The sequence below is a fragment of the Capra hircus genome, chromosome 10 (genome assembly GCF_001704415.2).
Source record: "Capra hircus breed San Clemente chromosome 10, ASM170441v1, whole genome shotgun sequence".
NCBI lineage: Eukaryota > Metazoa > Chordata > Mammalia > Artiodactyla > Bovidae > Capra > Capra hircus.
This window is the reverse complement of record NC_030817.1, coordinates 14,142,579-14,170,529: the sequence shown is the minus strand read 5'-3', so window position 1 is coordinate 14,170,529 and position 27,951 is coordinate 14,142,579. Positions and strand designations below refer to the sequence as shown.

The following is a 27,951-nucleotide window of genomic DNA, read 5'->3' as shown; positions in this document are numbered from 1 at the left end:
CTGCTAAACAGACAAGCTGATAGAGAAAGTCTGAGGAGGAGGGTATATACTCAAAAGATTGCACAGTGGAGCTTACTTCTGAGAATTAAACCACATTTTTAAAACTTAGGGTTTCTTGTGCTGATTTCAAAAGGATTTTATTCTCTTTGGAAACTTTAAAAATAGAAAAGCGGACAGAAGAAAACAAAACCCACCTGCAATCCTATAATCCAGAGACAATTTCCATGAAGTTGCTGTATATCTTTCCAGCCTTCTGAGGGGCATTCCAATTACTCTTTGGTGCCAATAGACACCATCAGGGACTTGCGTGGGTTCTCTCAGCAAGTAAGCGAGAGAACCTGCTCTGGAACTCCCCTGCTGAATCCTGAGCTTCATTGTACTCCACAGGTAGAAGGAACGGAGGGGCTCTCCCCTCCCCCAGTATTACTTTACACATTTGTCTATATAGCACTATAAAAAAAACCCTTTATTGAATTTGTTACAATATTGTTTCTGATTTATGTTTTGATTTTTTGGCCACGAGGCATGTGGGGTCTTAGCTCCCCGACCAGGGATAGAATCCATAACCTCTGCACTGGAGGACAGTCTTGACCACTGGAAAACTGATTGTACAATTACAAATAAAAAAAATCTCTGTCTACTACCAAACTATGGATTTCTCAGCAGTGCAGGGGCATCATTTTATTTACATCAGTGTTCTCAAAACAAGGTCTGGTGTTTGGGAATGGCTCAGGACCTGGATCACGGCAGATCTCCAGTAACTGTTCCTTTTAGGCAGGGAGGCGGGGACAATTCGGTCTCCGTGGCCTCCCACGGACCTGCATTGCAGGCGTCCTAGATTTTCCTAGACTGACCTGGTTTTCTCCCAAAGAAACAGTTTGTAGCACCCCAGCATTTGAGAAACAGGATATCTTCTTCAAAGCACGATGTAGGAATGGAGAGGGTGTAACCTTTCAGACATTCCCTGGTGACGCAGCCCCCTTCAGCCCATCAGTGTTCCAGAGAAGGAAGCCACTGTGAGCTGTTAGCAGCCAATACTCATAGCAGTTGGGTGATGGGCATACTAGCTGGTCAAGGGAACTGGACACTAACGGTGTGTGTATCACACCACCTAAAATTGTCTACCACCAGAAGCACTTAGTTTAGAAAGTGCTATAGTTTAGAAACTCTGGGTATACAAGATGGCATTTTGAATGCAATGCCTTAGGTCATGTTTTGTGGAATGTTTGGAGGAAGGGGGGCTGAATGGAAGTCTAGTCAAGGAAGACAAGGAAGTGTGTGGAGCTTGACAATGCTTGTGGTGATACGCATGAGGACAAAGAGAAAGATGGGAAAGGTTATAGAAGGACGTGTCAAAAGGGACTTCCCTGGTGGTCCAGTGGCCAAGACACCACATTCCCAATGCAGGGGGCCCAGGTTTGATCCTTGGCTAAGGAACAAATCCCACATGCTGCAACTATGACCCAGCACAGCCAAATACATAAGTATTTTAAAAAATAATAAAAAGAAGGAAGTATCAAGAGACTGAGTGAGTAATGAGGGGCTGAGAAGAATGAAGGGAAAAGGATGACTTGGGTTAGAACGTGGGGGCCTGGGAGAACAGAAGTGCCTGGGAAGGCATAGAGATTTTGGGTGAGGAAGCCAGCTTTGTTCTTCTGTCGAGACATAGAGAGCAATTCTCCATTGTGAATGTTTGTGTAAATATCCTCTCCTTTGCTTTTGTCTGGAATATCCATCGTTAAAAAGTAAGGATTTGCTGCTCCCCAGATTTTAGCAGGGCTTCCCAGGTGGCAGAACCTGCTTGCCGTTGCACAAGATGTAAGAGATGTAGTTTTGATTTCTGGGTTGGGGAGATCCCCTGGAGAAGGGCATGGCAACCCACTCTAGTATTCTTGCCTGGAGAATCCCACGGATAGAAGAACCTGGTGGGCTACAGTCTATAGGGTTGCAAAGTGTTGGACATGACTGAAGCGACTTAGCACGCAGCACAGATTTTAACAAAAGAAGCAGACTAGGTGGTGGTCAAAACCCATCTGCCTTGTCTTCCTACAGAAATGGCAACCCGTCCACCTGCCCCACAATCAGGGTAAGGCCAGGGTGTCAGGAACTCTCAGCAAAGCTGTAAGACTTTCTCCTCTTTCAGGACTGAATTAGTCCTATACAGCGAGTCACATTTCAGTTGCCTTTCTGGCCAGAGGGTCCTCACTGCCTCCGCTGCCCTCCCTTCCTGGCAAGAGAAGAGTGGTATGAGATTTAATTTCTAAAGAAAACTAAAAAAGGCACAAAGATCGCCAGTCTCCGTCTCACGTGAGCCAAGATCATCTTTGGGTGAAGAGGGTCAGTGCAGACAAAGGCGCTCTCATCACTTGCGATGCTTCTCTCTCTAATTATAGAAAGTATTTAGCTATTGTTCCCTAATTGCTTGCTGCAGTTGGGTTTCAGCATTGTTTTTTTTTTTTTGACAAAAGCCTAGTTTCTGATGGGTTCTTTTTTTTTTTTTTTTTCCTGTCTTGGTCCACTGCAGTATCAGCCCCTGGCTATTCCACTGGAGAACTGAAGGAGGTGGTATGGGATTTCTAGAGAAGCCACTTTAACCCTTCAATTGTTCTGATGGCTTCCTCCCTCTTCCTCCCAGTGGCCTAACAGAGAAAGACAGTTAACATTTACTGAGCATCTCTTTAGAATGTGCCAGGAATTGCATAGATTGTCATATTCAATCCTTGAAGCAAGGTTGAAAGGCAGATATTATTTTCCTCAATTTGCCTATGAGGACTCGACACAGGAAGTTTTACAGCCCGTAAGTGACTGGGTCAAGGTTCAAACCCAGTGAGTTTGCCAACAAAGGTCCGTATAGTCAAAGCTATGGTTTTTCCAGTGGTCGTGTATGGATGTGAGAGTTGGACTGTGAAGAAAACTGAGCGCCGAAGAATTGATGCTTTTGAACTGTGATGTTGGAGAAGACTCTTGAGAGTCCCTTGGACTGCAAGGAGATCCAACCATTCCATTCTGAAAGAGATCAGCCCTGGGATTTCTTTGGAAGGAATGATGCTAAAGCTGAAACTCCAATACTTTGGCCACCCCATGCGAAGAGTTGACTCATTGGAAAAGACTCTGATGCTGGGAGGGATTGGGGGCAGGAGGAGAAGGGGACGACAGTTGATGAGATGGCTGGATGGCATCACTGACTTGATGGATGTGAGTCTGAGTGAACTCTGGGAGTTGGTGATGGACAGGGAGGCCTGGAGTGCTGCGATTCATGGGGTTGCAAAAAGTTGGACACGACTGAGCGACTGAACTGAACTGAACTAAATAGAATATTGATACTGATGTTACCACCACTGGAACAGAATCGGAGAATCTTGCCCGCTCACCTGAAAGTGCCTATATCTAGGCTCTCTGACTCCGTAAGGATGCCTGTGGGACTCCGAAAGGAGGTCTGGCATTCCTATGCTGGTTTATGACACATGGAGAGATGGTGGCAGCGATAAGGAGGAAAGCTATCCCACACTCAGGGGCTGCAGCAGTCAGGGGCCTGTGGAAAACAGATGGCACATTGGAGGGTTTAAATCCAGAGCGCTGAACGAATGGACTGCTTTGAGGAGGCATGGATGTTAAGGGGAAGCAGCTGGGCGCTAATCGAGCAGGAAGCCATCGTCATCCCTGCTGCTGCTGCTGCTAAGTCGCTTCAGTCGTGTCCGACTCTGTGCGACCCCATAGACGGCAGCCCAACAGGCTCCTCTGTCTCTGGGATTCTCCAGGCAAGAGCACTGGAGTGGGTTGCCATTTCCTTCTCCAATGCATGAAAGTGAAAAGTGAAAGTGAAGTCGCTCAGTCGTGCCCAACTCTTAGGGACCCCATGGACTGCAGCCTACCAGGCTCCTCTGTCCATGGGATTTTCCAGGCAAGAGTACTGGAGTGGGGTGCCAATTGCCTTCTCCTCATCATCCCTAATCATCCCTAAATCTAAAGGGGTGTGGGATGGCAGTGGTGTTCCTGCAGCCCGGTGGGAACTGGGACCAGGGCAGTAGTGCTCCATGGGAGATATGTCGGGAGAGAAGCCCGGCCGCTGTCAGAACGGAGACAGGAAGGGCAGGTGCACACGTGGAGGGTGTGTCTGTGTGTGTGTCTGTGTGTGCAGACACAGGGTCTCTCTCTCCTTTGGCCTCCCTGCCTCCTGCTCACACTTACCACTGGCTGCACTCAACTGGAAGACAGAGGGCAGGTGTGGCCTGGGGATGCAGCCTGTACTGGTCAGCCTCCTGGGCACAGGGCAGGGCAGAGAAGGGTGGAAAGACACAGAGGGAGGACACAGAGGCTGTGCAGCCCTGGGGCTTACTCATGCCTGCCTTCCCTGTCAGGCTATAGGGATAGGACACTGCTTACACACTCAGAGAATCATGGAATGTGAATGTTGGAAGAGCCCTTAGAATTCTGCCCATAGAATCCCTTTACTTTACAAAAGGGGCTTCCCTAGCTAGCTCAGATGGTAAAGAATCTGCCTGCAGTGCAGGAAACCTGAGTTTGATCCCTGGGTCAGGAAGATCTCCTGGAGAAGGGAATGGCAACCCACTCTAGTATTCTTGCCTGGAGAATTCCATGGACAGAGGAGCCTGATGGGGTACAGTCCATGGGGTCGCAAAAAGTTGGACACAACTGAGGGACTGACACTTTGCTTTACAAAAGAGGACACTGAATCCCAGGGATGGGGAAATGACAGGTCCAAGGTCAACTGCTAATTAGCATAGGCAGGACTGGAACCCAGCTCCTTAGCTCCCAGTCCATCATGCCTCTTAATGTGAGACTGGTAATAAAGGATTACTGCTGAGCCAGCTTGCCTTTCTCCTGATAAAACTGCTCAAAGGTCTCAGGGTGTATTTTACTTTGACCCCAGACATTTGCCTCAAATGATTCCCTTTCTAAGTAGATCTGTGATCATTGTGGGTTGCCCATTCCAGAGAGTGGGCTCTGGAGTCAGACTTACGGGTTGGAAGTCCAACTCTGCCCTTCCACATGACCTTGGTCAAGTTGCTTAACTCTCTGAACCTTAGTTTGCTCAACTATAAAATGGGGACAATGATGATATCTACGTCATGTATCATGATGATTATATGAGAAAATGTCTATACTTCAAGCACTTAGACTACTGTCTGACAATAATAAGTGCTTTATAAATGATAGCATATGTGTGTGTTTATAGAACATCTATTAGAATATATAAATGTACATGGGAAATATATATATATAGTCCAAAAAATAGAATTGGAATTCTGCTTAAGAATTTATATGCATTTTCTTTACTGAGATATATCGGCTATTTTTTTCACAAGGAATTTTTCTTCTCCCTTATGACAGATAAGAAAAGTGAAGGGTATGTCAATTAGATTTCAATAAAGCTGGAGGAAAAAAAACCTGAAGAGCCTGGGTGACGTGCTTTTTGTGGGATTTCTCAGCCAGTCAGAGTCAGATAAGAAATCCCTGTTCTCCATATCACTCCAGCCCCTTGGGTTGGAAATTAATTCCAGATTACTTATCTTGACTTATTTCCTCCCAGGTATTAAAGAAAATCCCTTTCAACCTTCCATCAGGTTCAGGCCAGTTTGACCACCTCCTGGGGCAGGCCTAGCAGGTTTCTGCCCTTCCACTCTACTACATAAATTTTTATGGATTGGCTTGCTGATCCTCTGGCAAATGCTAAACTGTCCTCTGGGGTAGCTGGATCCTGACCTTCTGGTTCTGGGTCTGAGTCAACTTCCTTTGTTCTACTGGAACATTCTATCTTGGGCAGGTGCCAACACAAGATTCAGGCCAATAGCCCGTGCCTCCTTCTGCTGCTGCTTCTGTGGACAGACTCCTGCCAGCATTGCTCCTCTCTGAGATGCTGCTGGGAGCTAACGCAGTTTTTCTGCTTTCTTTACCACAGACCCTAAGCCCCCTTGTTCCTTCCTTTGCAGTGCTCTTTTCTCGTAGCCTTAAGGAAGAACCTTGCACTTTGGTTTCTCTTGCTTTTCCTCTGGTTGGCTATGGGATGCTTTCTCACAGATGGTCCACCTCTGGGATAAGCCACACAACATCCTGAACAAAAACCTCTCTTGGACGGCATTCAGTCAGTAAATACGCAATGTTCCAACCCAGGTTGTGCTGCCCCAGAAATGCACCTGGGACTCTGGGAGGTTCTGGGAAGAGTTAGTTGCTTCTCTTCATGGTTTTGGTTGCTCAGTGCATTTTCCACTTAGTTTCTCTGTTCATGCCTCATGTCAGTTTAAAACCCTTCAATGTGGGAATTCCCCGGTGGTCCAGGGCTTAGGGCTCTGTGCTTCCGCAGCAGGTGGCATGGGTTTGATCCTTGGTGGGGGATCTAAGATCCTGCACGCTGCATGGTGCGGCCAAAGTTGGGGGGGGGAAACCCAAACAAACAACAACAACCAAACTTTCTACAGCAGAAACCAACACAACATTGTAAAGCAACTATCCTCTAATTAAGAATATAAAAACAAACCCCAAACCCCACAAAATGAAAAACAAAACAAAAAGCAACCTTCAGCGGCTTCCTGTTGTACTTGGACTAAAACCCAAACTGTCGAGCCCTCCAAAGGCCCCCTGTGGCCCAGCCCCTGCCTGCCTCTCCTACTTCCTCCCATACCAGTCTCTCTGTTTAGTTACTCTGGGTACCTTCCTGCTCCTCAAACATGCCAAGCTCTTTTCTACCCCTGGGCTTTTGTGCTTATTGTTCCCTTTGCTTGGAACATGCGTCCTCATCTTCCTCATGGTTGACTTCCTTATCCGTTGGGTTGTGACTTCCTCAAAGAGGCCTTGTGTGACTACTCTATCCAAAGACACAATACTGATTGTATCCAGTTACTCTTTACTACACTCCTCCTCCCCTCGCTTTCTTCCTTCACAGGGTTTATTACATCATGCAACTATCCTGTATGTTCTTTGCTAGTCTATTGTCTGTCTCCTTTTCCATCTCAGCCAAATGATGCTCTGGGAGGGCAAGGACCTTGCCTGTTTTCTTCACTATTATATCCCCAGCACCTACTGTGCATCACCCAGTGCCAACAGTGTATCAAGCATTGTGGACCAAAATCCCTGCTCTTATGGAGCTTATATTCTAGTGGAGGAGACAGGGAACAGCTGTCTTAAGCAAATGAATGATGTAATTTCAAGTACTGATGAGTACTTTAAAAAATAAAACTGTGTAAGGGGATAGAATGTGCCTGAGGGAATGCAGATGGGTGGTGGTAGTTAGATAAAAGTGATCAGGAGAGGAGGTATTGAGAGAGAGAACAGATTTCTGTGACAGGGCAGAACTTTGAAATTCTTGGGGGACAGCAAGTGTAAGGGCCTTAAGGCAGCAGCCAGATTGAGAGGTTGAGGAACAAATAGGAAGCTGGTGTGGCTAGAGTGTGGTGTGAGCCGGAGGAGAAGGGTGGGAAACAAGCTGGAGACAGAGGGAGTGGTAAAATAGCCATGTGGAGAAGGAAGGGTTGGGTAAAGAGTTTGCATTTTCTTCTAAGTGTGATGGGCCACATCTGTACAGCAATAGTCAATTTCCAAAGCACTCACACTGTCTCACTTGATCCTCACAAGAACCTCTGAGGTTAAGAAGAACAGATGATAGTTAATATCTTTTATCAGGAAGGAAACCACCATTTGATCATTTTATCAAGAAGAAAGCGAAGTGCTACCAAATTAGAAAACTCGAGTCATACAGTTCAAACAAGGTTATTTATTAAAAAAAAAAAAAAAGTTTGTTTTATTTATTTGGCTGTGCCAGGTCTTAGTTGTGACATGTGAACTCAACTCTTAAGTTACTCTTAAGCTGTGGAATGTAAACTCCTAAGTTGCAGCATATGGGATCCAGTTCTCTGACCAGGGATTGAACCTGTACCTTCTGCATTGGGAGCACGGTGGCTTAGCCACTGGACCACCAGAGAAGCCCCTCATACAAGAGTCTTTAAATCAGTGGTGTTTAACCTTGGCTATGCACGGAAATCCTCTGGGGGAGCTCTCTGCAAAATACTCCTATCTGGGACCTGTTTCCTGCAGATGGATTTAAGAGGTCCAGGGCATGGCCCAGGAGGATTGTTAAGGCTCTACAGGTGACTCTTTGGGGGCTGAAAGCACTGCTTTCGATATACCCACTTTTCACTACATAAACTGCCAGCTTGACAGAGCTTTCCCACTAAGCCGCCCATTAAAATCACAGGGGAGTTTTCTAAGAATCACAGAGGCCCAGACCCCAGACTAGACTCTAAAAATCAGAATTTCTGGGGTTCTGGGGACTTCCCTCTAGGTCCAGTGGTTCAGTTCAGTTCAGTTCAGTTCAGTCGCTCAGTCGTGCCCGACTCTTTGCGACCCCATGAATCGCAGCACGCCAGGCCTCCCTGTCCATCACCATCTCCCAGAGTTCACTCAGACTCACGTCCATCGAGTCGGTGATGCCATCCAGCCATCTCATCCTCGGTCGTCCCCTTCTCCTCCTGCCCCCAATCTCTCCTAGCATCAGAGTCTTTTCCAATGAGTCAACTCTTTGCATGAGGTGGCCAAAGTATTGGAACTTCAGCCTTAGCATCATTCCTTCCAAAGAAATCCCAGGGCTGATCTCCTTCAGAATGGACTGGCTGGATCTCCTTGCAGTCCAAGGGACTCTCAAGAGTCTTCTCCAACACCACAGTTCAAAAGCATCAATTCTTCGGCGCTCAGCCTTCTTCACAGTCCAACTCTCACATCCATACATGACCACAGGAAAAACCATAGCCTTGACTAGATGGACCTTAGTGGGCAAAGTAATGTCTCTGCTTTTGAATATACTATCTAGGTTGGTCATAACTTTTCTTCCAAGGAGTAAGCGTCTTTTAATTTCATGGCCGCAGTCATCATCAGTGGTTAGGACTCGGAATTTCCTTGTGGGGATGGGGGGTTGGAGGCAAGGGGTGGGGTTTGTCTGGGAACTGGGATCCAGCATGCCACCCTAAGAGGCGAAAAACAGAATTTCTGGGGTTGGGGCTCAAGCACTTGCTTGTTTAAAAGCACTTTACGTGCCTATCTGCTTTGGAGCTACCCACATTTATTTTTAAATTTTTCCTGTCTGTTGTCTCCTTTATTGTTCATTTTGGGGGTTATGCCTTTTTATTCCTTTCCTGTCATTTCCATGGAACTTTAGGAAGACATGAATTTAAATGGGTATACCAAACACACCATGTTGAACTGGAAATTTGCTAAATTAAAATAAAAAAAAAATTTTTTTTCCTGGTCACACTGCACAGCTTGCAGGATCTTAGTTCCCTGACCAGGGATGGAACTTGGGCCTCTGGCAGTGAGAACATGGAGTACCAATCACTGAGCCATCAGGAGATTCACAAACAACTAAATTTTAATTATAAAGGTTATACGCACACACAAAACAACATTATATGCACATTCACTGTAAAAAAAATAAAATAACTACAAAAGGGTACAGTATACACTGAAAGTACTCCAGTCTCACCTTCCCCATTCCCATTACTTAGGGTTAGCTGCTAGCCTGCTTGTAACAATTTAAAAAAGTTCAATTAAAGTAATTGTTTTTAATGTATTTTCTCTCTGTAGTTTACAAATTTTCACTTTAATTTAAATGTCTTTATGCCTTTTACTGTGTTCTGCATCTTCATGCTTTTTTAAAAAACTATTTTTATTATCGCTATTTTATTTTTTGACCATGCTGCTCGACGTATAGGATCTTAGTTCCCCTAGACCCCAGAGATCAAACCTGCGCCCTCTGCATTGGAAGCGTGATGTTAACCACTGGCCCACCAGGGAAGTCCCCATGCTTTTTTCTATGACTTTTCCTGCGCCTTGGCTGCTCCCTAACACCCTTCTCCTGGGGGCCCCTGTTCAGCCTTTGATTCTCAGCCTATCAGCTCTTAGTTTGCAAAACATTTCAAAATCGCTTGGGCAAAATTAATGTTTCCTTCTTTGTGTTCTTATACTACTTTGTTCATGACTCTATCTTAATGCTTCTGATACCATTTGGAAATTATTCATTTTCTTGTCTTAGCACCTATATATTGGTACTTCCTAGGGAGTCCAGTGGTTAAGATTCTGAACTCCCAATGCAAGGGACAGAGGTTTGATCCCTGGTCAGGGAACTAGATTCCATATGCCAAAAGGTGTGGCCAAAATATTTTAAAAACAAAAAAACACCTATACATTGCAAACTTGAGGTGGTGGGGGCTGTATCATGCACCTCTGTACTACTGCTAGTTCTGTACTGCGGCTTTGTACTGCAGGTGTCTTCTCCCAAGTGGTCTTGTCTTTTTCTTCATGCCTTTTGATGAGGGAGTTCTTAACTTTCATGTCATCCACATTTACCAAAGTTTTCTATAACATTTGTGCCAATGTTATTTAGCAAACCCTTCCCTGAGATAGTAAGTAGGAAATTTTCCTTCAGAAGTTCTGATTTTACTTTTTTCTTTTACATTCCTTAATCTATTTAGAGTTAGATTTTGTGTTGGGGAACCAACAGATAAGCAGTTGGTTCAGCTCAGGTACTGAATAATCTATCTTTCCCTATTGATCTATTAATATAATGCCAGCTCTGTCATATATCAAGATTCCACATATGCCTGGATTGTTTCTGAGCTCTCCAGGCTGTTTCATTTCCCCCCTTGGCCTATCCCTATACTAATATCCTATGGTCTTAATTTTTATAGTTTCATACTAAATGTTGATATATAGAAGGATAAGACCTTGAAACATGTTACCTTTCTTCAAGAGTGTTTAGGCGATGCTTTGTCCTTTGTTTTTCCATATAAATTTTAGCTTAGCCTGTTGGGAAATTTATTAGAATTGCTTTGAATTGGTGGTTCAGAGGGTAAAGCCTCTGCCTGCAATGCAGCAGACCCAAGTTCGATCCCTGGGTCGGGAAGATCCCCTGGAGAAGGAAATGGCAATCCACTCCAGTATTCTTGCCTGGAGAATCCCATGGATGGAGGAGCCTGGTAGTCCACGGGGTCGCAAAGAGTTGGACACGACTGAGCAATTTCACTTTCTTTCTTTGAATTGACAGATGAATCTTCCATCCCATCTCTACCCGACACGAAGTATTAATAATAGCTCAAGAGATGTTTGTAGAATGAATGAAGGTCTGATGAACATCTCCAAAGTACATCTCATAAACAAACATTCCATAAATAGAGGTCAATGAATGAATGGATGAGGGACAAAGATGAGTAAGATGGATCAGCAACTGTGTAAAATTTTCCTTGCTTGTTCGAATACCTTATTTTAACTACACAAAGCCACAACTCCATCATCTTACTGAACATAAATCTATGACCAGTTTGGAAAGCCTCTTGGAGATAATTTTTTTCAGCGCAGGCAAATAAACAGGCTACCTGCTACCCGCAGGTCAAGTGTCTGAGACTCCTCGGCCTCCGGAGGTGGAGCGTTCCAGAGGGAGCGCGGTGTTTCTCCAGACCCGTCCCCGCGGCTGAGAGCACCAAAAAACTACAACTCCCGGCAGGCCGCGCAGCGCCCCGGCTTAACCAAGCGCAATCTGGGGGGTGGTGGCAAAGTTGCCCGCGAATCCCCGCCGCCCAGGCTGGGGCTGGAAGCCTAGCGCCGCGTCTTCTTGCTTCCCCACCTTGGTGAGTAGGGGCAGCCCTCCTGCGGAGGCCGGAGCCGAACCCGGGCCGCCAGGGGCCGCGGGAGCGCGGGGAAGTCGAAGTGGACGCGCCTCCGCCGGGGCTGCCGGTCGGGAGGGGACCCTGCGTGAGTGCCCTTGGCAGCCGCGGGCCCGGCGCGCGGCCACGTGACTCGGGCGACTGGCAGGGCCCCGCCTCCTCCGCGGCCACTCCTGCCGGCTCTCCGGTGGGCGGAAGCGGGGCGCGGTCCCGCGTGTCCGGTGGAGCGGCTGGAGGAAGGCAGCCGGTGGCTCACCCAGACCTCCTCAGGCCCTGTGGCCCTGTGGCCTCCGGGGCGCAGGCGTCCCAGGGCCTGAGCGCGGTCTGGATCAGAAGCAAGGGCGCGCGGTTATCTCTGCCCTCCGCTTGGGCCCGCGGCGCCCCGCAGCTCGCCTTATCTGTAGCACTGGCTGGGGCTTCCCTGGTGGCTCAGATGGTAAAGAATCTTGTTCGGTTCAGTCGCTCAGTTGTGTCTGACTCCTTCTGACCCCATGGACTGCAGCACCGCCAGCCTCCCTGTCCATCGGCAACTCCCGGAGTTTACTCAAACTCATGTCCACTGAGTCGGTGATGCCATCCAAGCATCTCATTCTCTGTCGTCCCCTTAAGAATCTTACCTGTCTGAAATGCAGGAGTGCCAGGTTCGATCCCTGGGTGGGTAAGATGCCCTGGAGAAGGGAGCATGGCAACCCACTCCAGTAATCTTGCCTGGAGAGTTCCCACGGACAGAGGAGCCTGGTGGGCTACGGTCCATGGGGTCACAAAGAGTCGCACACGACTGTGCGACTTTTTCACTTTGCTGGGCTCTGAGCTTCTCGATTGCAAGGTAGGCTTGTGTTGATGACAGCCGGTTGGAGAGCTGCCTCTAGAAGACATCTACCAAGTACAGCCCTCTCCCCAGGTTAAGTGACATTTACTTTGTACTGACTAGGAAGTCATTCGATTCAACAAATACTTATTGATCACCTGCGTGATTCTTGGCACTTGGTGCTCAGGAAATGTTTGCAGAGTTGAAAGTGACTTTGTGCCTTCACACGTTGTTTTAAAGCAGTAGTTCTCAAACTTCAGCGTGTATCAGAATCACCTGAAGGGCTTGGTACAACACAGAAACCTGGACCACATCCCCAGAGGTTTTGATTCAGTAGGTCTGGGGTTCCCAGATGAAAGCTCAGTGGTAAAAAAAAAAATCCTCCTACCAATGCAGGAGATGCAGGTTCAATCCCTGAGACGGGAAGATTCCCTGGAGTGGGCAATGGCAACCCACTCCAGTATTCTTGCCTGGGAAATCCCATGGACAGAGCCTGGAGAGCTACGGTCCATAGGGGTCACAAAGAGTCTGACACGACTAAGCAGTCACACACGCACAGTTCTAGGGTGGGGAGCAAGTATTTGCATTTCTAACATGCTGGTCTGGGGATACACTTTTGAGTATCACTGTTTTGTAGGAAAAAAAAATCCTGTGAACTTAAAGCACCAACTCTTCACTCCTGGACCTGGGCTTTTCTATGCTGGTGCCCGTTTAACTTTGGTAGTGATAGTAAGCATGTGCGTATTACTTTGTTCGTGGTAACTTCCCCATTTTATACAGATTTGCATGTATAGGTCTACATGTGTCAGTTTTCCTGAGTTACACCATATTTTATTATACTGTGTCTTTGCTTGGCCATTTCTCAGCAGCCCTCAGGATGTAAAATTTGACCTCTGCTGGTAGAGTTTACTTTTTTTTTTTTCGTTTCTGATATACACATTTTCTTCTCACACAAGGGACCTGTAAGATAAGAATAGTGCTTGGTTCAGGCATCCACCCCTCCCCACCAAGACTCACTGAATATATTATTTCCGGTTAGCTATATGCATCAGAGGTGCCCAGCAAGCCCTGTTCTCATCCACCTTGTGTGCTCTTGTTTGGATCAGATACACTTGTATTCAAGTTCTGGCCTCATCACTTAGTAGCTTTCCAGCCAGGTTTCTTACCTTTTCTAAAACTCATCTTCCTCTGTAGAATGAGGGTATAATAGGATGCACCCCAGAATGCACTTGTGTGAGTTTCATGAGATGTTTAAGCACACTGTTCTTCCTGAGTCCCCCTCTCTCTGGATGAAAAGAGTGGTAAATTCTACTCCTTGCCTGGGTGAGATTTATTTTTCCTGTCTACTCCAGGACTTTGGCATCAGCTGGGGATTCCTCAGCATTGATTTGAGACATCAAGTCAATGGATGGCATCATCCCCTTGGTTGCTTTTTGTCTACATCAGTAGCTAGACTTCCCTGAAAACCTGATCACTTTCCAAAGGTATTATTGGGTCTTTTCCAGTCTTGGGAGCAGACCAAAAGAAATACTGTTCATCTGTCTAACAGTCTTTCTAGGAAATGGGAGGGGTGCTGTGGTCACTTTATGGGATTAATGGAATTAGAGCCTTAAATTCTTTCCTCTGTGGTCATTCTCACCTGTGCAACCAAATAGGATGCAGTGATTCTAGGCTTATTGTCCTGGAATATGGCTTGGGAAAGAAGCAGCAGATGGATGGTAGTTGAAAAGACCCAGCCCAGTGAACAGTAAGTGCTTGGTTCCCTATTTCTATACAGGGGATGGAATTGCATTTGACCATTTTATCAGACTCTGCTCTTGCCTTGTCTCATGACTTGCTGGTATGTTTCCGTGGTCCAGCAAGATGGATACCATTCTCATCCTTGACAATAACGTAGCTCTCCTAAACGTTTCATAGCCTGGAGTGGTGGCTTCTAAGTGAGGTGCTTTGATTGATCTTGGGACATGCTGTTGATTTCTGGGGTGCCAAGCAGTGACGTCCCTGTGCCTGGCTCTGTTTGGGGTTCGCAGAGGGTCAGAAGTCATAGTGACTGATGCAGTTACTTGAGAATGGAAGTGAGAATGATGATGATTGGAGGTCTGCATCTGGTGACTGGAGTCCCCAATCAGGAAGGTCTGAGGTCACGTACCATAAAGAGATAGCGCTGAAGAGATTTTCCTTGTGTGTCTATGTGTGTTAGTTGCTCAGGGGTGTTGGACTCTTGGTGATTCCGTGGACTGTAGCCCGCCAGGCTCCTCTGTCCTCTGTCTGCTCTGCTGTTTACTAGCTGAGCCACCTGTGGGTAAATCCCTCACCCTTTCTGCTCCTTGGTGTCCTCATTTATCCCTGGGGGTGGCAGTGGTATTTGTCTCACGTCACTGTGTGGTGAGGGGGATGTGTGGAACAGGTGTCCTCAGCCTCTGAGATCTAATGCCTGATGATCTGAGGTGGAGCTGCTGTGATAATAATAGAAATAAAGTGCACAATAAATGCAATGCATTAGAATCATCCCCAAACCATCCCCACCCCTCACCCTAGTCCATGGAAAAATTGTCTTCCATGAAACCGATCCCTGGTCCCCAAAAGGTTGGGGACTGCTGGTGTGGAATAACTAATGAGATAATGAGTGCAGAGGGCTGTGTGAAGGTCAGTTATTGCCAGTATTATCTGTTGGTTAGGTTTTGGGGTCCAGTGTCCTCAGGCACTCCCCCTCCCACCCTCAACTGAAAAAAAAGCAGGACGCGATGGTATGAGAGACAACTCAGGTGAAAGTCAAAAAGGCAAGTAAATAGAACAGGGCAGGTGATTCATTAGCGAAAGGTTTAATAATGAAAGGTGTTTCTCATTGACAGACATATTTCACGGCTGACAGAGTCTTTTAAAATACCCTGAGGGAAGCAACTCATTTACATGTTAAAGACTCACTGGCAGGTTTTGGAAAACTCCAGCTCCAGTCTATTTAGACACAGTTGGGCTCCTATGTCATCTATTTCTGTTTTTCAGTTTCCACCTCTTTTATTACTGAGGACATTCGCATGAAAGCTGGGACTTGGGAGTTATGTCTCCTTCAGAGCTGCTTCCCCATTCAGAGGCGGGCTCAAGGCTGGGGAGGCCTGTTGCCTCGAGGGCCAGGCCTGGAGGGTGGTGCAACCTCAGGAGGATGGGGTTGGGGAGGGTGGGCTGGGAGCTGGGGCCGGGGATAACTGGGGGAGGATGGCAGCCTTGGGGTTGTGATTCTTACCTGGGGACCTGTGATGTTACTGACTCAGTACAGGTCTCACAGGGTGTAGTTTATCCATCTCAGAAGGCCTCCAAATATGAGGTGGTTAGTTTTTATGAGCTAGGTCATTTCATAGGCTAATAAGTGGGAGGATTTATCCTATTTTGGGGAAGGGGTGGGGACCTCCAGAAATTGGAAATTCCCACTCCCGACAGTCAGCCTCAGAATTGTCATGGCACCTGTGGGTGTGTCATTTAGCACGTGCTAATATACCACAATGAGGAGAGGCTTCAAGGCCTGCTGGAAGGCAAATCTTCTGCCATCTTGGGCCTAATTGGTTCTAACTAGTTTATGTCGTTTCTTTAACGGCTATGCCATTCTTTTAAAGGTTATGCCCTGCCCCCTTCCCTCCTGCTTCACTTTGAGTGAGGCGGGCGCCATTGGAGAGTTAGAGCAGAGGAATGCATGGTTGGACTTAACATTTCCATGTTGAGGATAGACTGGAATATTTCACTCTTTCATTCATTCAGTGGCTATTTTTTTTTTTTATTAGCAGGGTTACTTTTTCATTTATTTATTTGTTAGTGAATTCTGCCCTTCACATCCAGTGGAAAAGGCAGACACTGGACCAGATTATTAGATGTGAAAGCAGTGCACAATAAGACCAGAGAGGAAGGAGCAAGGAAGGCGGGAGGCTGATGGACAGAAGGCTTCATAGAAGGTGAAGAGAGGATTGCCTGCGGGAGATGAGGCTGGAAGGGTGCATTGGGGTGAGAATGGGGGGGGGGTCTTGAATGCCTTACTAGAGAATTTGGACTTTTTGGTAGATAGTAGGGAGATAAGACAGAATGTGGTCCACTGGAGAAGGGAATGGCAAACCACTTCAGTATTCTTGCCTTGAGAATCCCATGAACAGTATGAAAAGGCAAAATGATAGGATAGCGAAAGAGGAACTCCCCAGGTCAGTAAGTGCCCAATACGCTACTGAAGATCAGTGGAAAAATAACTCCAGAAAGAGTGAAGGGATGGAGCCAAAGCAAAAACAATACCCAGTTGTGGATGTGACTGGTGATAGAAGCAAGGTCTGATGCTGTAAAGAGCAACATTGCATAGGAACCTGGAATGTCAGGTCCATGAATCAAGGCAAATTGGAAGTGGTCAAACAGGAGATGGCAAGAGTGAATGTCAACATTCTAGGAATCAGCGAACTAAAATGGACTGGAATGGGTGAATTTAACTCAGATGACCATTATATCTACTACTGTGGGCAGGAATCCCTTAGAAGAAATGGAGTAGCCATCATGGTCAACAAAAGAGTCCGAAATGCAGTACTTGGATGCAATCTCAAAAATGACAGAATGATCTCTGTTCGTTTCCAAGGCAAACCATTCAATATCACAGTAATCCAAGCCTATGCCCCAACCAGTGTTGCTGAAGAAGCTGAAGTTGAATGGTTCTATGAAGACCTACAGACCTTTTAGAACTCACACCCAAAAGAGACGTCCTTTTCATTATAGGGGACTGGAATGCAAAAGTAGGAAGTCAAGAAACACCAGGCAAATTTGGCCTTGGAATGCAGAATGAAGCAGGGCAAAGACTAATAGAGTTTTGCCAAGAGAACACACTGGTCATAGCAAACACCTTCTTCCAACAACACAAGAGAAGACTCTACACATGGACATCACCAGGTGGTGAACACTGAAAGCAGATTGATTATATTCTTTGCAGACAAAGATGGAGAAGCTCTATACAGTCAACAAAAACAAAACCAGGAACTGACTGTGGCTCAGATCATGAACTCCTTATTGTCAAATTCAGACTTAAATTGAAGAAAGTAGGGAAAACCACTAGACCATTCAGGTATGACCTAAATCAAATCTCTTCTGATTATACAGTGGAAGTGAGAAATAGATTTAAGGGACTAGATCTGATACAGTGCCTGATGAACTATGGAATGAGGTTCGTGACATTGTACAGGAGACAGGGATCAAGACCATCACCATGGAAAAGAAATGCAAAAAAGCAAAATGGCTGACTGGGGAGGCCTTACAAATAGCTGTGAAAAGAAGAGAAGCTAAAAGCAAAGGAGAAAAGGAAAGATACAAGCATCTGAATGCGGAGTTCCAAAGAATAGCAAGGAGAGATAAGAAAGCCTTCCTCAGTGATCAATACAAAGAAATAGAGGAAAACAACAGAATGGGAAAGACTAGAGATCTCTTCAAGAAAATTAGAGCTACCAAGGGAACATTTCATGCAAAGATGGGCTCAATAAAGGACAGAAATGGTCTGGACCTAACAGAAGCAGAAGATATTAAGAAGAGGTGGCAAGAATACACAGAAGAACTGTACAAAAAAGATCTTCATGACCCAGATGATCACGATGGTGTGATCACTCACCTAGAGCCAGACATCTTGGAATGCGAAGTCAAGTGGGCCTTAGAAAGCATCACTACGAACAAAGCTAGTGGAGGTGATGGCATTCCAGTTGAGCTCTTTCAAATCCTGAAAGATGATGCTGTGAAAGTGCTGCACTCAATATGCCAGCAAATTTGGAAAACTCAGCAGTGGCCACAGGACTGGAAATGGTCAGTTTTCATTCCAATCCCCAAAAAAGGCAATGCCAAAGAATGCTCAAACTACTGCACAATTGTACTCATCTCACATGCTAGTAAAGTAAAAGCTCAAAATTCTCTAAGCCAGGCTTCAGCAGTACATGAACTATGAACTTCCAGATGTTCAAGCTGGTTTTAGAAAAGGCAGAGGAACCAGAGATCAAATTGCCAACATCGCTGGATCATCAAAAAAAGCAAGAGAGTTCCAGAAAAACATCTATTTCTGCTTTATTGACTATGCCAAAGCCTTTGACTGTGTGGATCACAATAAACTGTGGAAAATTCTGAAAGAGATGGGAATACCAGACCACCTGACCTGCCTCTTGAGAAATCTGTATGCAGGTCAGGAAGCAACAGTTAGAACTGGACATGGAACAACAGACTGGTTCCAAATAGGAAGAGTACGTCAAGGCTGTATATTGTCACCCTGCTTATTTCATTTATATGCAGAGTACATCATGAGAAATGTTGGACTGGATGAAGCACAAAATTGGAATCAAGATTGGAATCCTGGAATCAAGATTGCCAGGAGAAATATCAATATCCTCAGATATGCAGATGACACCACCCTTATGGCAGAAAGTGGAGAGGAACTAAACAGCCTCTTGATGAAAGTGAAAGTGGAAAGTGAAAACGTTGGCTTGAAGCTCAACATTCAGAAAACAAAGATCATGGCATCTTGTCCCATCACTTCATGGGAAATAGGTGAGGATACAGTGTAAACAGTGTCAGACTTTATTTTTTTGGGCTCCAAAATCACTGCAGATGGTGATTGCAGCCATGAAATTAAAAGATGCTTACTCCTTGGAAGGAAAGTTATGAGAAACCTAGATAGCATATTGAAAAGCAGAGACATTACTTTGCCAACAAAGGTCCGTCTAGTCAAGGCTATGGTTTTCCCAGTGATCATGTATGGATGTGAGAGTTGGACTGTGAAGAAAGCTGAGCACCGAAGAATTGATGCTTTTGAACTGTGGTGTTGGAGAAGACTCTTGAGAGTCCCTTGGACTGCAAGGAGATCCAACCAGTCCATCCTAAAGGAGATCAGTCCTGGGTGTTCATTGGAAGGACTGATGCTGAAGCTGAAACTTCAGTACTTTGGCCACCTCATGCGAAGAGTTGACTGATTGGAAAAGACTCTGATGCTGTGAGGGATTGGGGGCAGGAGGAGAAGGGGACAACAGAAGATGAGATGGCTGGATGGCATCACTGACTCGATGGATGTGAGTCTGAGTGAACTCCGGGAGTTTGTGATGGACAGGGTAGCCTGGCGTCCTGCGATTCATAGGGCTGCAAGGAATCGGACACGACTGAGTGACTGAACTGAACTGAGGGAGGTAAGAGTGATAAGAGGGCTTCCCTGGTGGCGCAGTAGTAAAGAATCTGCCTGCAGTGCAGGAGCTGTAGGAGATGTGGGTTCAATGCCTGGGTGGGGAAGATCCCTTGGAGGAGGGCATGGCAACACACTCCAGTATTCTTGCCTGGAGAATCCCATGGACAGAGGAGCCTGGCGGGCTACAGCCCAAGGGCTGCAAAGAGTCAGTCATGACTGAGGGGACTGAACACACACGCAAGAATGATAAGAATGTACTTGCACTGGGATGATGGTGACTTGAGTGGCAGAGTGAAGGTTGCCTGGGATGTGGGAAAGTGTTTGGAACAGGGAGTGGTCGAATGGCTCAGGCAAGATGTGATGGGCTTCCCTCACTCGCCTTTATTAATTGTACAAGGTCATGCTGGATTCTTGCCCCCGAGATTTAGGAGTTCTTCTGCATAAGCTCTTCAGCTTTGCAGAAAAGGAGAAATGAAACTTAAAGTACCAATAAGGAGAGGAAGTCTCATTTACTGAGCCTTTGTTAAAGCAGCATCTCATTTCATTCTTGCAGTGGCCCTATGAGGTAGGTACTATCAAGAACATTAAAAAAATTTTTTTTCATTGAAGGATAATTGCTTTACAGAATTTAGGTGTTTTCTATCAAACCTCAATATGAATCAGCCATAGGTATACATATGTCCCCTCCCTCCTGAACCTCCCTCCCATCTCCTCCCCCATCCCACCCCTCTAGGTTGATACAGAGACTCTGAGTTCCCTGAGACATACAGCAAGTTCCCTTTGGCTATCTATTTTACATATGGTAATGTAAGTGTCCATGTTATTCTTTCCATACATCTCACCCTCTCCTCCCCTCTCCCCAGGTCCATAAGTCTGTTGTCTATGCCTGTTTCTCCATTGCTGCCCTGTAAATAAATTCTTCAGTACCATTTTTCTTGATTCCACATATATGCGTTAGAATATGATATTTATATTTCTCTTTCTGACTTACTTCACTCTGGGTTCATCTACCTCATTAGAACTGGCTCAAATGTGTTCCTTTTCTTGGCCGAGTAATATTCCATTGTGTATATGTACCACTTATTTATCCATTCAACTGTCTATGGACATCTAGGATGCTTCCGTATTCTAGTTGTTGTAAATAGTGCTGTGGTGAACAATGGAATACGTGTGTCTTTTTCAATTTTGGTTTCCTCAGGGTATATGCCTAGAAGTGGATTTCATATGGTGGTTTTATTCTTAGTTTTTTAAGGAATCTCCTTACTGTCTTCCATAGTGGCTGTATCAGTTTACATTCCCACCAATAGTGCAAAAGGGTTTCCTTTTCTCCACACCCTCTCCAGCATTGGTTGTTTGTAGACTTTTTGATGAGGGCCACTCTGACTGGTGTGAGGAGATATTGCATTGTAGTTTTGATTTGCATTTCTCTAGTAATGAGTGATGTTAAACATCTTCATGTGTTTGTTAGCCATCTGTATGTCGTCTTTGGAGAAATGTCTGTTTAGGTCTTTTCCCCACTTTTTGATTGGGTTGTTTGTTTTTCTGCTATTGAATTTATGAACTGCTTGCATATTTTGGAAATTAATCCTTTGTCAGTTGTTTCATTTGCTGTTATTTTCTCCCATTCTGAGGGTTGGCTTTTCACCTTGCTAATAGTTTCCTTTGCTGTGCAAAAGATTTTAAGTTTAATCAGGTGCCACTTGTTTACTTCTGTTTTTATTTCTGTTACTCTAGGAGGTGGGTCATAGAGGATCTTGCTTTGATTTATGTCTTCAAGTGTTCTGCCTATGTTTTCCACTGAGAGTTTTATAGTTTCTGGTCTTACATTTAGGTCTTTAATCCATTTTGAGTTTCTCTTTGTGTATGGTGTTAGTTCAGTTCAGTTCAGTCGCTCAGTCCTGTCCGACTCTTTGCAACCCCATGAATTGCAGCACGTCAGGCCTCCCTGTCCATCACTAACTCCTGGAGTTCACTCAGAGTTGCGTCCATTGAGTCAGTGATGCCATCCAGCCATCTCATCCTCGGTCGTCCCCTTCTCCTCCTGCCCCCAATCCCTCCCAGCATCAAAGTCTTCTCCAGTGAGTCAACTCTTCGCATGAGGTGGCCAAAGTACTGGAGTTTCAGCTTTAGCATTATTCCTTCCAAAGAAATCCCAGGGTTGATCTCCTTCAGAATGGACTGGTTGGATCTCCTTGCAGTCCAAGGGACTCTCAAGAGACTTCTCCAACACCACAGTTCAAAAGCATCAATTCTTCGGCACTCAGCCTTCTTCACAGTCCAACTCTCACATCCATACATGACCGCTGGAAAAACCATAGCCTTGACTAGATGGACCTTAGTCGGCAAAGTAATGTCTCTGCTTTTGAATATGCTATCTAGGTTGGTCATAACTTTTCTTCCAAGGAGTAAGCATCTTTTAATTTCATGGCTGCAGTCACCAACTGCAGTGATTTTGGAGCCCCCCAAAATAAAGTCTGACACTGTTTTACTGTTTCCCCATCTATTTCCCATGAAGTGATGGGACCGGATGCCATGATCTTCGTTTTCTGAATGTTGAGCTTTAAGCCAACTTTTTCACTCTCCACTTTCACCTTCATCAAGAGGCTGTTTAGTTCCTCTTCACTTTCTGCCATGAGGGTGGTATCATCTGCATATCTGAGGTTATTGAGATTTCTCCCAGCAATCTTGATTCCAGCTTGTGCTTCTTCCAGCCAAGCGTTTCTCATGATGTACTCTGCATAGAAGTGAAATAAGCAGGGTGACAATATACAGCCTTGACGTACTTCTTTTCCTCTTTGGAACCACTCTGTTGTTCCATGTCCAGTTCTAACTGTTGCTTCCTGACCTGCATACAGGTTTCTCAAGAGGCAGGTTAGGTGGTCTGGTATTCCCATCTCTCTCAGAATTTTCCACAGTTTATTGTGATCCACACAGTCAAAGGCTTTGGCATAGTGAATCAAGCAGAAATAGATGTTTTTCTGGAACTCTCTTGCTTTTTCGATGATCCAGTGGATGTTGGCAATTTGATCTCTGGTTCCTCTGCCTTTTCTAAAACCAGCTTGAACATCTGGAAGTTCACAGTTCACGTATTGCTGAAGCCTGCTTGGAGAATTTTGAGCATTACTTTACTAGCGTGTGAGATGAGTGCAGTTGTGCGGTAGCTTGAGCATTCTTTGGCATTGCCTTTCTTTGGGATTGGAATGAAAACTGACCATTTCCAGTCCTGTGGCCACTGCTGAGTTTTCCAGATTTGCTGTTATATTGTATGGTGTTAGGAAATATTCTAATTTCATTCTTTTACATGTAGCTGTCCAGTTTTCCCAACACCATTTATTGAAGAGGCTGTCTTTGCCCGTTTGTATATTCTTGCCTCCTTTGTCAAAAATAAAGGTACTTCTAGCTTCATGGGTTTATTTCTAGGCTTTCTATCTTGTTCCATTGGTCTGTGTTTCTGTTTTTGTGCCAGTACTATACTGTCTTGATGACGGTAGCTTTGTAGTGTAATCTGAAGTCAGGAAGATTGATTCCTCCAGCTCCATTCTTCTTTCTCAAGACTACTTTGGCTATTTGGGGTCTTTTGTGTTTCCATATGAATTGTGAAATTTTTGGTTCTAGTTCTGTGAAAAATGTCATTGGTAATTTGATAGGGATCACATTGAATCTGTAGATTGTGTTTGGTAATATAGTCATTTTCACAATATCTATTCTTCCTATCCAGGAACATGGAATATCTCTCCATCTGTTTGTCATCTTTGATTTCTTTCATTAGAGTCTTATGATTTTCTGTGTACAGTTCTTTTGTCTCCTTAGGTAAGTTTATTCCTAGTTATTTAATTCTTTTTGTTGCAATGGTAAATGGGATTTATTCCAATATTTCTCTTTCTGATTTTTCATTGTTAATATATAGAAATGCAAGTGATTTCTGTGTATTGATTTTATATCCTGAAACTTTCCTAAGTTCACTAATTAGCTCTAGTAATTTTCTGATACTATCTTTAGGGTTTTCTATGTATAGTATCATGTCATCTGCAAACAATAAGAGCTTTACTTATTCTTTTGTAATCTGGATTCCTTTTATTTCTTTTTCTTCTCTGATTGCTGTAGCTAGGACTTCCAGAACTATGTTGAATAATACTGGTGAAAGTGGACACCCTTGTCTTATTCCTGATCTTAGGGGGAATGCTTTGAGTTTTTCACCATTGAGAATAATATTTGCTGTAGGCTTATCATATGTGGCCTTTACTATTTTGAGGTGATTTCCTTCTATGCCCATTTTTTGAAGAGTTTTAATCATAAATGGGTGCTGAATTTTGTCAAAGGCCTTTTCTGCATCTATTGAGATTATCATATGGTTTTATCTTCAATGGTGTATCACATTGATTTGTGTGTATTGAAGAATCCTTGCATCCCTGGAATAAACCCAACTTGGTCATGGTGTATGAGTTTTTTGATGTATTGCTGAATTCTGTTTACCAAAATTTTGTTGAGGATTTTCATATCTATATTCATCAGTGATATTGACCTGTAGTTTTTTTGTGTGTGTTGTCTTTGTCTGGTTTTGGTATCAGGGTGATGGTGGCCTCATAGAATGAGTTTGGAAGTATTCCTTTCTCTGTAATTTTTTGAAAGAGTGTTAGAAGGATAGGCATTAGCTCTTCTCTAAATGTTTGATAGAATTCGCCTGTGAAGCCATTCTGGTCCTGTGCTTTTGTTTTTTGGGGGACATTTTTGATCACAGCTTCAATTTCAGTGCTTGTAATTGGGTTGTTCATAGTTTCTGTTTCTTCCTGGTTCAGTCTTAGAAGGCTGAACTTTTCTAAGCATCTGTTCATTTTTTCCAGGTTATCCATTTTATTGCCATGTAGTTGTTCATAATAGTCTCTTATAATCCTTTGTATTTCTGCATTGTCTGTAGTAACCTCTCCTTTTTCATTCTAATTTTGTTGATTTGATTCTTCTCTCTTTTTTCCTTGATGCATCTGGCTAAAGGTTTGTAAATTGTGTTTATCTTCTCGAAGAACCAGCTTTTAGTTTTATTAATCTTTAATATTGTTTCTTTCATTTCTTCTTCACTTATTCCTGCTCAGATCTTTGTGATTTCTTTCCTTCTACTAATTTTTTTTTTTTTGGTTCTTTTTCTAGTTGTTTTGGGTGTAAAGTTAGGTTGTCTATTCGATGTTTTTCTTGTTTCTTGAGGTAGGGTTGTACTTCTATAAACTTCGCTCTTAGAACTGCTTTTGCTGCATCCCATAGGTTTTGAGTTGTCGTGTTTTCATTGTCATTTGTTTCTAGAAATTTTTTGACTCCCTTTTGATTTCTTCAGTAACCTGTTGGTTATTTAGAGATGAGTTGTTAACTTCCATGTTTGTGTTTCTTACAATTTTTTTCTTGTAATTGATATCTAGTCTCAGCATTGTGGTTGGGGAAGATGCTTGATATGATTTCAATTTTCTTAAATTTACTGAGGTTTGATTTGTGCCCCAAGATGTGGTCTATCCTGGAGAATGTTCCATGTGCACTTGAAAAGGAGGTGTATTCTTCTGCATTTCGATGGAATATTCTGAAGATATCAATGAGATCCATCTCATCTACTGTATCATTTAAGACTTGTGTTTCCTTATTAATTTTCTGTTTTGATAATCTGTCCATTGGTGTGAATGGGGTGTTAAAGTCTCCTACTATTATTGTGTTACTGTCAATTTCTCCTTTTATATCTGTTAATGTTTGTCTTATATATTGACATGCTCCTATCTTGGGTGCATAGATATTTACAATTGTTATGTCTTCCTCTTGGATTGATCTCTTGATCATTATGTAGTGGCCTTCCTTATCTCTTATAATCATTATTTTAAGATCTATTTTGTCTGATATGAGGATTGCTACTCCAGCTGTCCTCTGCTTCGCATTTGCATGGAATGTATTTTTCCATCCTCTCACTTTCAGTCTATATGTGTCTATAGGTCTGAGTGGGTTTCTTGTAGACAGCATATATATATGGGTCTTGTTTTTGTATCCATTCAGCCAGTCTGTGTCTTTTGGTTGGAGCAGTTAATACATTTACAGTTAAAGTAATTATTGATATGTATGTTCCTATTGCCATTTTCTTAATTGTTTGGGGTTGATTTTGTAAATCTTTTTTCTTTCCTTTGTATTTCTTGACTATATAAATCCCTTTAACATTTATTGTAAAGCTGGTTTGGTGGTACTGAATTCTCTTAACTTTTGCTTGTCTGAAAAGCTTTTTAGCTCTCCACCAATTTTGAATGAGATCCTTGCTGGGTACAGTAATCTTGGTTGTAGATTTTTCCCTTTCAGCACTTTCCCTTCTGGCCTGCAGAGTTTCTGCTGAAAGATCAGCTGTTAAGCATATGGGGTTTCCCTTGTATGTTACTTGTTGCTTTTCTCTTCCTGCTTTTAATATTCTTTCTTTGTGTTTAGTCTTTGTTAGTTTGATTAGTATATGTCTTGGTGTGTTTCTCCTCGGGTTTATCCTGTATGGGACTCTGTTCCTCTTGGACTTAATTGACTATTTCCTTTTCCATGTTGGGGAAATTTTCAACTATAATCTCTTTAAAAATTTTCTCATACCCTTTCTTTTTCTCTTCTTCTGGGACCCCTATAATTTGAATGTTGGTACATTTGATATTGTCCCAGAGATCTCTGAGACTGTCCTCAGTTCTTTTTATTCTTTTTACTTTATTCTGCTCTTCAGAAGTTATTTCTACCATTTTATCTTCCAGTTCACTGATTTGTTCTTCTGCTTCAGATATTCTTCTATTGATTCCTTCTAGAGTATTTTTAATTTTAGTAATTGTGTTGTTTGTCTCTGTATGTTTATTCTTTAATTCCTCTAGGTCTTTGTTAAATTGATTCTTGTATTTTCTCCATTTTATTTTCAAGGTTTTTGATCATATTTACTATCATTATTCTGAATTATTTTTCAGACAGTTTTCCTTTTCATTTATTTGGACTTCTGTGTTTCTAGTTTGTTCCATCATTTGTGTAGTATTTCCTTGCCTTTTCATTATTATTATTATTTTAAAACTTACTGTGTTTGATGTCTCCTTTTCCTAGGCTTCAAGGTTGAATTCTTTTTTCCCTTTGGTTTCTGCCCTCCTAAGGTTGGTCCAGTGGTTTATGTAAGCTTTGTATAGTGTGAGATTTGTGCTGAGTATTTTTGTTTGTTTTTCCTCTGATGGGCAAGGAGAGTGAGGTGATAATCCTGTCTGATGATTGGGTTTGTATTTTTGTTTTGTTTGTTGTTTAGATGAGGCATCTCACACAGGGTGCTACTGGTGGTTGGTTCATGCTGGGTCTTGTATTCAAGTGGTTTCCTTTGTGTGAGTTCTCACTATTTGATACTCCCTAGGGCTTGGCAGAAAGTGAAGAGGAACTAAAAAGCCTCTTGATGAAAGCAAAAGAGGAGAGTGAAAAAGTTGGCTTAAAGCTCAACATTCAGAAAACGAAGATCATGGCATCTGGTCCCATCACTTCATGGCAAATAGATGAAGAAACAGTGGAAACAGTGTCAGACTTTATTTTTTGGGGCTCCAAAATCACTGCGGATGGTGATTGCAGCCATGAAATTAAAAGACGCTTACTCCTTGGAAGAAAAGTTATGACTAACCTAGATAGCATATTAAAAAGCAGAGACGTTACTTTGGCAACAAAGCTCTGTCTAGTCAAGGCTATGGTTTTTCCAGTAGTCATGTATGGATGTGAGAGTTGGACTGTGAAGAAAGCTGAGCGCCAAAGAATTGATGCTTTTGAACTCTAGTGTTGGAGAAGACTCTTGAGAGTCCCTTGGACTGCAAGGAGATCCAACCAAATCATTCTAAAGGAGATCAGTCCTGGGTGTTCTTTGGAAGGAATGATGCTAAAGCTGAAATACCAGTACTTTGGCCACCTCATGCGAAGAGTTGACTCATTGGAAAAGACCCTGATGCTGGGAGGGATTGGGGGCAGGAGGAGAAGGGGATGAAAGAGGATGAGATGGCTGGATGGCATCACTGACTCGATGGACGTGAGTCTGAGTGAACTCTGGGAGTTGGTGATGGACAGGGAGGCCTGGCGTGCTGCGATTCATGGGGTCGCAAAGAGTCGGACACAACTGAGCGACTGAACTGAACTGAACTGAACTGAGGGTTAGTTCTCTGATAGTCTAGGGTCTTGGAGTCAGTGCTCCCATTCCAGAGGCTCAGGGCTTGATCTCTGGTGTTTTTTTGCCAGGATTCAGTCATCTTAAGATCCTTAAGATCCAGGTACTAAGTCTGTCTGTGCCTGTAGTCAGTAAGGTTGATGTAGGCACCCTG

At 43.9% G+C, this 27,951-nt stretch overlaps 1 protein-coding gene across 1 annotated transcript in view; it reads left to right on the top strand.

Moving 5' to 3' along the window:
- ADCK1 (aarF domain containing kinase 1) overlaps positions 11,518-27,951 on the top strand; it is a 137,358-nt gene continuing 120,924 nt past the window's right edge. Inside the window, exon 1 of the mRNA XM_018053911.1 lies at positions 11,518-11,630. The gene's annotated coding sequence lies outside the window, so the exon portion shown is untranslated. The remainder of the gene's footprint in view (positions 11,631-27,951) is intronic.